This window comes from Bos mutus, chromosome 18 (genome assembly GCF_027580195.1).
Source record: "Bos mutus isolate GX-2022 chromosome 18, NWIPB_WYAK_1.1, whole genome shotgun sequence".
In the NCBI taxonomy this organism is placed as follows: domain Eukaryota; kingdom Metazoa; phylum Chordata; class Mammalia; order Artiodactyla; family Bovidae; genus Bos; species Bos mutus.
Window position 1 is genome coordinate 17273044 of NC_091634.1, and position 9975 is coordinate 17283018.

The following is a 9975-nucleotide window of genomic DNA, read 5'->3' on the forward strand; positions in this document are numbered from 1 at the left end:
GCCAAATAAATTAAAAAAATAGACAGAGCACAAACAAAACACTCATACGCAGTGGGTGGGAAGGTAAAATGCTATAACCACCTTGGAACACAGTTTGTCATGTCATAAAAAGATACACATGAACTTCCTGATTCAATGTATTTATCATGTTCTTTATTTTCTGTATTTTCTGATGTTTTGACATCTCAAGAAGCTTGCTGGAAAGATCACCCCTCTCAGGGCTATCCCATTCTGGAGATAGCAATGTGTTTAGCCAGAAATAGGTCTCTTAAACACAAACTAATCCAAATCTATAGCCCCAAACACTGATTAAGTCATACCGCAAGCCAATATTTCCCCTGCCCTAAATCCACACAAGGTCACAGACAATCTGAGACCATTTCTTTAGTCCAAAACTTGCTGTGGTTATTCAAACCAGCCAATCCTAAACTGTTTATTCTGCCATGCCTTGTTTCTCCCATGAAAACCCCAATAAAAGCTGTGGCCTCTGCTTTCTCCACACTTGTTTTCTGCCTTCTGACCAACAGTGATGATCTCCATGTAGCCACAACAACAAAGAACAAACATCCCTCATCATCCAGTTATACAGAGATTAAGCTGTGTAACTGCAGCCACCACCAATGGTGTACCTTGAGGGGAATTCAGGATGAAAAAACAGGATGAGGCATGCTGTGCTTTGGATTAAACAGGCCCTAGATAAGTAGATGCATATCTCAGGAAAAACTTTAGTGACTCCAGATTCCTGCATCTTCTCATACACATAAAAGCACTAAAATCTTTAACTTGAGATACCTATTCTTTGTGTTAACAGTTATCTTTTACCAAGATGTACACTTGACTACATGTATTTCATAGCCAAAAAATTCATATATATACACTGGCTCCTCTATGCTTTTGGAGCAGTTCCTTAGAGCTGTCTCCTAGGCTATAGTCCTCAGTAAGACCTTGAATAAAACTTTAACTCACAACTCTTATGCTATGTTTTTCTTTAAGTCGACAAACCCAACAGAAAGACTAATACATGAATGTCCACAGCAGCATTATTTGCAATAACTCCAAACTAGTATCAATCCAAAGGTCCATTAAAAGATGAATAGAAAAACAAATTGCGATATATACATACAAGCAAATACTAGCATCTAATAAAGCAAATGATGTACCCGTACATGCAATGGGGAGAAATCTGAAAATAATTATGATGTGTGAAGCGAAAAAAAGCAAAAATGAATTTGTTATTTAATGTTAAATGTTAAAACATTTTTAAATTCCATTTGTACAAAAGTCTAGAATTGGAAGTTTTTAGTGAAAGACAGTAAATCAAAGGTCATGGGAACAGGGTGCAAGGGAGGGAGGACAGGAGGGATTATAAAGGAGGATGAGGTAACTTACAGGGTTATGAATTTATTAAATATCATATGTGTACAGATACAGATACTGTGCATGCATGCATGCTAAGCTGCTTCACTTTTGTCCAACTCTTTGTAACTCCATGGACTGTAGCCCACTAGGCTCCTCTGTCCATGGGACTCTCCAGACAAGGATACTGGAGTGGGTTGCCATGCCCTCCTCTAGACGATCCTCACAACCCATGGATTGAAACTGCATCTCTTATGTTTCCTTCATTGGCAGGTGGGTTCTTTACCACTAGTGCCATCTGGGAAGCCCTGTGTATATGTCTATCAGATCAGATCAGATCAGTCACTCAGTCATGTCCGACTCTTTGCGACCCCATGAATCACAACACGCCAGGCCTCCCTGTCCATCACCAACTCCCAGAGTTCACTCAGACTCACGTCCTTCGAGTCAGTGATGCCATCCAGCCATCTCATCCTCTGTCGTCTCCTTCTCCTCTTGCCCCCAATCCCTCCCAGCATCAGAGTCTTTTCCAATGAGTCAACTCTTCGCATGAGGTGGCCAAAGTACTGGAGTTTCAGCTTTAGCATCATTCCTTCCAAAGAAATCCCAGGGCTGATCTCCTTCAGAATGGACTGGTTGGATCTCCTTGCAGTCCAAGGGACTCACAAGAGTCTTCTCCAACACCACAGTTCAAAAGCATCAATTCTTCAGCGCTCAGCCTTCTTCACAGTCCAACTTTCACATCCATACATGACCACTGGAAAAACCATAGCCTTGACTAGATGAACCTTTGTTGGCAAAGTAATGTCTCTGCTTTTCAATATGCTATTTAGGTTGGTCATAACTTTCCTTCCAAGGAGTAAGCGTCTTTTAATTTCATGGCTGCAGTCACCATCTTCAGTGATTTTGGAGCCCCTCAAATAAATTCTGACACTGTTTCCACTGTTTCCCCATCTATTTCCCATGAAGTGGTGGGACTGGATGCCATGATCTTCGTTTTCTGAATGTTGAGCTTTAAGCCAACTTTTTCACTCTCCACTTTCACTTTCATCAAGAGGCTTTTTAGTTCCTCTTCATTTTCTGCCATAAGGGTGGTGTCATCTGCATATCTGAGGTTATTGATATTTCTCCAGGCAATCTTGATTCCAGCTTGTGCTTCTTCCAGTCCAGCGTTTCTCATGATGTACTCTGCATAGAAGTTAAATAAACAGGGTGACAATATACAGCCTTGACGAGCTCCTTTTCCTATTTGGAACCAGTCTGTTGTTCCATGTCCAGTTCTAACTGTTGCTTCCTGACCTGCATACAAATTTCTCAAGAGGCAGATCAGGTGGTCTGGTATTCCCATCTCTTTGAGAATTTTCCACAGTTTATTGTGATCCACACAGTCAAATGCTTTGGCATAGTCAATAAAGCAGAAATAGATGTTTTTCTAGAACTCTCTTGCTTTTTCCATGATCCAGTGGATGTTGGCAATTTCGTCTCTGGTTCCTCTGCCTTTTCTAAAACCAGCTTGAACATCTGGAAGTTCACGGTTCCCATATTGCTGAAGCCTGGCTTGGAGTATTTTGAGCATTACTTTACTAGCGTGTGAGATGAGTGCAATTGTGCAGTAGTTTGAGCATTCTTTGGCATTGCCTTTCTTTGGGATTGGAATGAAAACTGACCTTTTCCAGTCCTGTGGCCACGTCTGAGTTTTCCAAATTTGCTGGCATATTGAGTGCAGCACTTTCACAGCATCATCTTTCAGGATTTGAAATAGCTCAACTGGAATTCTATCACCTCCACTAGCTTTGTTCGTAGTGATGCTTTCTAAGGCCCACTTGACTTCACATTCCAGATATATATATATTCATATTCCACATATATATGCCTATAAATATGATAAAACATCACACTTTATACCTTAAATGTTTGCAGTTTACTGACCACCAATTGTATCAATAGAACTTTCAAAAAATGATTTGACATAAAAACCTGGATCTCCTGCTTCTCTTGAAGAACTGGAAGATTTGACTAACTTATTTACTTGACCATAACTATTCTCATCCCTTTTGTGGGACTCTGTTACTTCAATAAAAGGAAAATAAAAGGAAAGAATGACAAGCAACAAACACTGTGAGTCACAGAAGTCACATTCTTGAACTACAATATGTCTCTTCTTTCAGTCTCCATTTTCTTGCCTACAAAGCCACTTCAAAACAGTGGCTTTGAAGTAAACAGTCCAAGTAACCCCAGGAATCCAGAAAGCTTTAAGAATTTTTGCTTTGCCAGTGACCTTGTCCATAGGAAAAATGTAAATCTAGAACTCTGAGAGCATCTATTAATGCTCATCCCTCACAACTTTAGTGACCAGAATATTTTTGGAAGCACTTTAGATGGGGTATCCTCTTTAGCTGGGTGTGTGAATCTAATCACAACCAGTGTGTGAATGTAATTATGATGGATTCCAGTGACCTTAGAACACTCATGATTTCCTCCAGGGAAGAGGGGAATATAGAGGTGTGCCTTTCCTGGGCATACTGGGTAAACTGATGCACATTTGGATCAGGAAGATCCCCTGGAGAAGGAAATGGCAGCCCACTTCAGTACTCTTGTCTGGAGAATTCCATGGATAGAGGATCCTAGCAGACTACAGTCCACGTGGTTGCAAAGAGCTGGACATGACTTACTGACTGAGCACACCCAGAGGAGAGAAGACTTCTGCCACAAGTACTGGCAGTGATTTAACTCAGGCAAGGGCCTTGGGCAGGTCGAACTGCAATACAGATCTGGGAGTTTCCCACATAATTGGTACTCACAGGGAATCTCCCCACTATGGATGTTCAGATGTATGATATAATTTTTGGTTGATGGCTAATTTATAAAGACTACTCTCAGAAATTCTCCTGCTGTCATTTTCACTGACTAAGCAAAGAGCAAACATCCTGCACTGCAGAGGCCTTTCTCCAGTTTGAACTTTCTGGTTATAAATGAGGAAAGGCCATTAGCTTAAGGCTTTTCTGCAGTGTGACTTCTCTGATATTTAATGAGCTGGTCTTGTGGCTAAAGAATGTCCTACATTCACGGCATTCATAAGGCCATTCTCCAATGTGAATTCTATGGTGTTAAACAAGGCTGAAGGTTTTCCCACACTTGTTGCACTCATGCTTTTCATCAGTGTGAACTCTCTGGTATATGATAAGACTAGACTTATGGCTAAAGATTTTTCCACATTCAATGCACTAATACGGTCTTTCCCTCATGTGAGCTCTGTGGTGTTCAACAAGCCTATTTTTGCAGCTAAAGTCTTTCCTGCATTCACTGAAGCTATAATGCCCTTCTCTAATGTGAAAGTCTCCCTGCATTCAGTGCTTCCAGGTGAATTCCCCTTGCTGTGAGTGGTCTGGTGCTGGAGAAGGCCTAAGTTGGACAGGAGGTCCTTCCCACCAGCCCCACACATAAAGGGATTCTCTGACATGTGGACTCTGCAATTCTTAGCAACAAAAGCCAGACCTCAATCCTTCTGATGCATTTCTCTTCACTGTGCTGGTGAATGCTTACAGTTCAGTTCAGTTGCTCAGTCGTGTCCGACTCTTTGCAACCCTATGGATAGCAGTACACCAGACCTCGCTGTCCATCACCAACTCCCGGAGTTTACTCAAACTCATATCCATTGAGTCGGTGATGCCATCCAACCACCTCATCCTCTGTCGTCCCCTTCTCCTCCTGCTTTCAATCTTTTCCAGCATCAGAGTCTTTTCCAATGAGTCAGTTCTTCACAGGGTCTTTTCCAATGAGTCAGTTCTTCACATCAGGTGGCCCAAGTATTGGAGTTTCAGCTTCAACATCAGTCCCTCCAGCGAATATTCAGGACTGATTTCCTTTAGGATGGAGTGGTTGGATCTCCTTGCAGTCCAAGGGACTCTCAAGAGTCTTATCCAACACCACAGTTCAAAAGCATCAATTCTTTGGCGCTCAGCTTTCTTTATAATCCAACTCTCATCATCCATATATGGTTACTGGAAAAATCATAGCCTTGATTAGACCAACCTTTGTTGGCAAAGTAATATTTCTGCTTCTGTTAGGTCCATACAATTTTTGTTCTTTATTGTGCCCATCTTTGCATGAAATGTTCCCTTGGTATCTCTTATTTTGTTGAGGAGATCTCTACTCTTTCCCATTCTGTTGTTTCTCCCCATTTCTTTGCATTGATCACTGAGGAAATCTTTCTGATCTCTTCTTGCTATTCTTTGGAACTCTGCATTCAAATGGGTATATCTTTCCTTTGCTCCTTTGCCTTTCACTTCTCTTCTTTTCACAGTTATTTGTAAGGCCTCCTCAGACAACCATTTTGCCTTTTTGCATTTCTTTTTCTTGGGGATGGTCTTGATCCCTGCCTCCTGTACAGTGTCATGAACCTCCATCCATAGTACTTCAGGCACTCTGTCTACCAGATCTAAACCCTTGGATCTATTAGTCACTTCCACTGTATAATCGTAAGGGATTTGTTTTAGGTCACATCTGAATGGTCTAGTGATTTTCTCTACTTTCTTCAATTTAAGTCTGAATTTAGCAATAAGGAGTTCATGATCTAAGCCACAGTCAGCTCCCAGTCTTGTTTTTGCTGACTGTATAGAACTTCTCCATCTTTGGCTGCAAAGAATATAATTAATCTGATTTCGGTATTGACCATCTGGTGATGTCCATGTGTGGAGTCTTCTCTTGTGTTGTTGGAAGAGGGTGTTTACTATGAGAAGTGCATTATCTTGGCAAAACTCTATGAGCCTTTGCCCTGCTTCATTTTCTACTTCACGGTCAAATTTGCCCGTTACTCCAGATATTTCTTGACTTCTTACTTTTGCATTCTAATCCCCTGTAATGAAAAGGACATCTTCTTTGGGGTGTTAGTTCTAGAAGGTCTTAGAACCGTTAGTTCTAAGAACTTCAACTTCAGCTTCTTCAGCATTACTGGTTGGGGCATAGACTTGGATTATTGTGATATTGAATGGTTTGCCTTGGAAACAAACAGAGATCATTCTGCCGTTTTTGAAATTGCATCCAAGTATTGCAGTTTGGACTCTTTTGTTGACTATGGTGGCTACTCCATTTCTTGTAAGGGATTCTTGCCCATAGTACTAGATATAATGGTCATCTGAGTTAAATTCATCCATTCCAGTCCATTTTAGTTTGCTGATACCTAAAATGTCAATGTTCACTCTTGCCATCTCCTGTTTGACCACTTGCAGTTTGCCTTGATTCATGGACCTAACATTCCATGTTCTTACGCAATATTGCTGTTTACAGCATCAGACCTTGCTTCCATCACCAGTCACATTCACAACTGGGTGTTGTTTTTGCTTTGTCTCTGTCTCTTCATTCTTTCTGGAGTTATTTCTCCACTGATCTCCAGTAGCATATTGAGCACCTACCAGCCTGGGGAGTTCATCTTTCAATGTCCTATCTTTTTGCCTTTTAATACTGTTCATGGGGTTCTCAAGGCAAGAATACTGAAGTGGTTTACCATTCACTTCTCCAGTGGACCACATTTTTTCAGAACTCTCCACTATGACCCGTCCATCTTGGGTGACCCTACATGGCATGGCTCATAGTTTCATTGAGTTAGACAAGGCTGTGGTCCATGTGATCAGATTGGCTAGTTTTCTGTGATTGTGATTTTCAGATTGTCTGCCCCCTGATGGATCAGGATAAGAGGCTTATGGAAGCTTCCTGATGGGAGAGACTGACTGAGGGGGAAACTGGGTCTTGTTCTGATGGGTGGGGCCCTGCTCAGTAAATCTTTAATCCAATTTTCTTTTGATGGGTGGAGCTGTGTTCCCTCCCTGTTATTTACTTGGGGCCAAACTATGGTGGAGGTAATGAAGATAATGGTGACCTCCTTCAAAAGGTCCCATGCAGGCACTGCTACGCTCAATGCCCCCAACCCTGCCTCAGGCCAGCACCGACCCATGCCTCCTCTGGAGACTCCTGGACACTCATGGGCAAGTCTGGTCAGTCTTTTGTGGGGTCATTACTCTTTTCTCCTGGGTCCTGGTGCACACAAAGTTCTGTTTGTGCCCTCCAAGAGTCTATTTCCCCAGTTCTGTGTAAGTTCTGGCAGCTCTATGGTGGGGTTAATGGCGACCTCCTCCAAGAGGGCTTATGCCATACCCAAGTCTGATGCACCCAGAGCCCCTGCCTCTGCAGCAGTCCACTGCTGACCTGTATCCGCACAGGAGACACTCAAACTCTGTTCTGTCTCCATCTCTGTGGGGTCTTTGGGTCCTGGTGCACACAAGGTTTGCTTGAGAAGGTGCTGGAGAAGGCCTAAGCTGGAGAGAAGGCCCTTCCCACCACTCCCACACATAAAGGGATTCTCTGACATCTGGACTCTGCAATTCTTAGCAACAAAAGCCAGACCTCAATCCTTCTGAGGTATTTCTCTTCACTGTGATGGTGAATGCTTACACTGAACCTGAATTGTTTCCCACATGCTTCACACATATGCAGTTTCTTCATAGGGTATATTCCTTGGTGCTCAGTCAGGTACAAAATGTCTCAAGACTGGGCCACACATCCCACAAGGTTGGACCTACCTTGTGAGCCCGGAGTTAGGGCATGCCTTGAGAAGGTGCCTTCTCATCCTCCATTCAAAACCAACAACCTGAAAGCACAGAAATGTTGGGGAAGCACACATAGACTCTGTGGGAGGGGGCAGTCCTATCACAAATGTACTTCTTACAAACTCAGAAATCAGCACATAGGACTGTAAGGAGGTCAGAGGGCTGAAGTGAGGATGAGAAAGGGTCTGCTGTGCAGTTCCGAGCCTGGCAAGATCATAAAATGGGGAGGTCTACTGTGAGATACAGATACACAGAGGTGAGATACAGTACAGGAAGGAAAGGCTGGGTCTCCAACTCACTTTTCTATGAATGGCTTTTAGCGGGGGCTTGTCTCCTGGTGACAAGAGCACTGAACAACAGAGGAAATTGACAGCAAGCAAGCAGCTGGTGTTCGTGGACTGCTTAGACTATGTCTATAACTCTCATTATGTGTAGCTCAGTGTTGAAGAACACTTCAAAGAGAGCAGTGGAGAGGAACAGGGCAGACATGAAGTTTGGACAGGTGTCAAGTAACCTTGGCCAGAAATCAAAGTAGAAATGATAAACAGGCAAAATGTCAAAAACAGGTTCAATGTAGAAGTTAAGCTATGGCCCCTGACATTGGTATGAAAACAATAGATGCTGGAGAGGTTCTTGGTATGATCTGAAGACAGCCCTGGCATGGAGCTATCCCACTACCCAAGGCCAGTTCCCCTTTAGGGCCCTCTTGCCATGTCTGGAGTCATACCTTCCCTGTCAGGTACCCACATTTCTCCATGCAACTCCAGTTGGGTAACAACATAGAACCTGGAAGATGCAGATCTTAAGGGAAAGAAAAGGCTGGTGAGTATACAGCACTGGTGCAGAGCAACACACTCCATAACCATAAAAACCACCACCACCAACAACAACAAAAACCAACAACCCAAAAAATCAATGTTACAAAAAGAACCTTGGAGGAGTGTCTTACAGGAATAGCACAGTGGTCCTTCCAAGTAGTGACCATATTGGTGCCTCCAATTCTTGGAACAGTCAGGCATGAGGAAATGCCAGCTAGAGGGAAGGGGGCAGAATCTGAGGCAGAGAGGTACAGTGAATTTGGACAGTCACTCTGCCAGGGTGACCAAATCTTCAGGATCCATTGGTTTCACTGCAGACTTCCTACTCCCATAATCTTCCCGGCAAGCCTTCAGGGATGCTGAGGGATCGCCTGGGAGAGGATGAGAATATACACTCAACACTGTGGTCTGGTCTGGTACCCACAGCACCTAAGTAAGAAAAAATTGGAAGGGAGCAATGTCCACAGTCTGGCTGTTAGAAGAAAAGAGGGGTCCATGGAGACACAAGGAAGGAAAGAACTTAGTCAAGGATGCTGAGTTGAGGCCACAAATGCAAAATTCTCCAACATCACATCACAGTACAGGAGTCTCTGAGTCACATCAGGAAGCTCCCACTCCTCCTGAGACAAGTCCACAGCCACATCCTCAAAGGTTACACTGTCCTACCATGATGGGGTGTGCAGTGTCCCTGAGCAGCCTCTCTCACCAGGACAGTTAGTCCCACAAACATCCACTCCCTGCCCATCCTCCTCTACAGCTCCAACACTTAGGATATTACCATGCCCAGAGGCCACTGGTGCCAATGAGAGAGTAACAGGCAGGAAGGCCAGGGGTCTGCAAATGGAGAAAATAGGCTGCATGTGTCAAACATTTTTTTCTCTCTCTTAAGTAGCAGGAGGAAACAAACTACAAGTGTTACACTTTTTTCCCCTTCTCTATACAAATTTAAAAAGAGGTTTCTTTTAAAATTCTGTGTTGCTGTAATGATACCTGGTTCCACCTGAACTTAACTTTTTAAACCTTGAGCTAACCAATGTATTTTTCTCGCAGAAATGTTTGTCTTAAGCTGTGTTAATAAACTATGTATTTACCCTAGACTCTGTCTTCAAGTCGGTTCTGCCTAAGACTTAGAACTAACTTGACAAATCAGTATGTTTTGCTTATGCAAATGTTCTCTTAAGCTATGTTAATAAGACTAC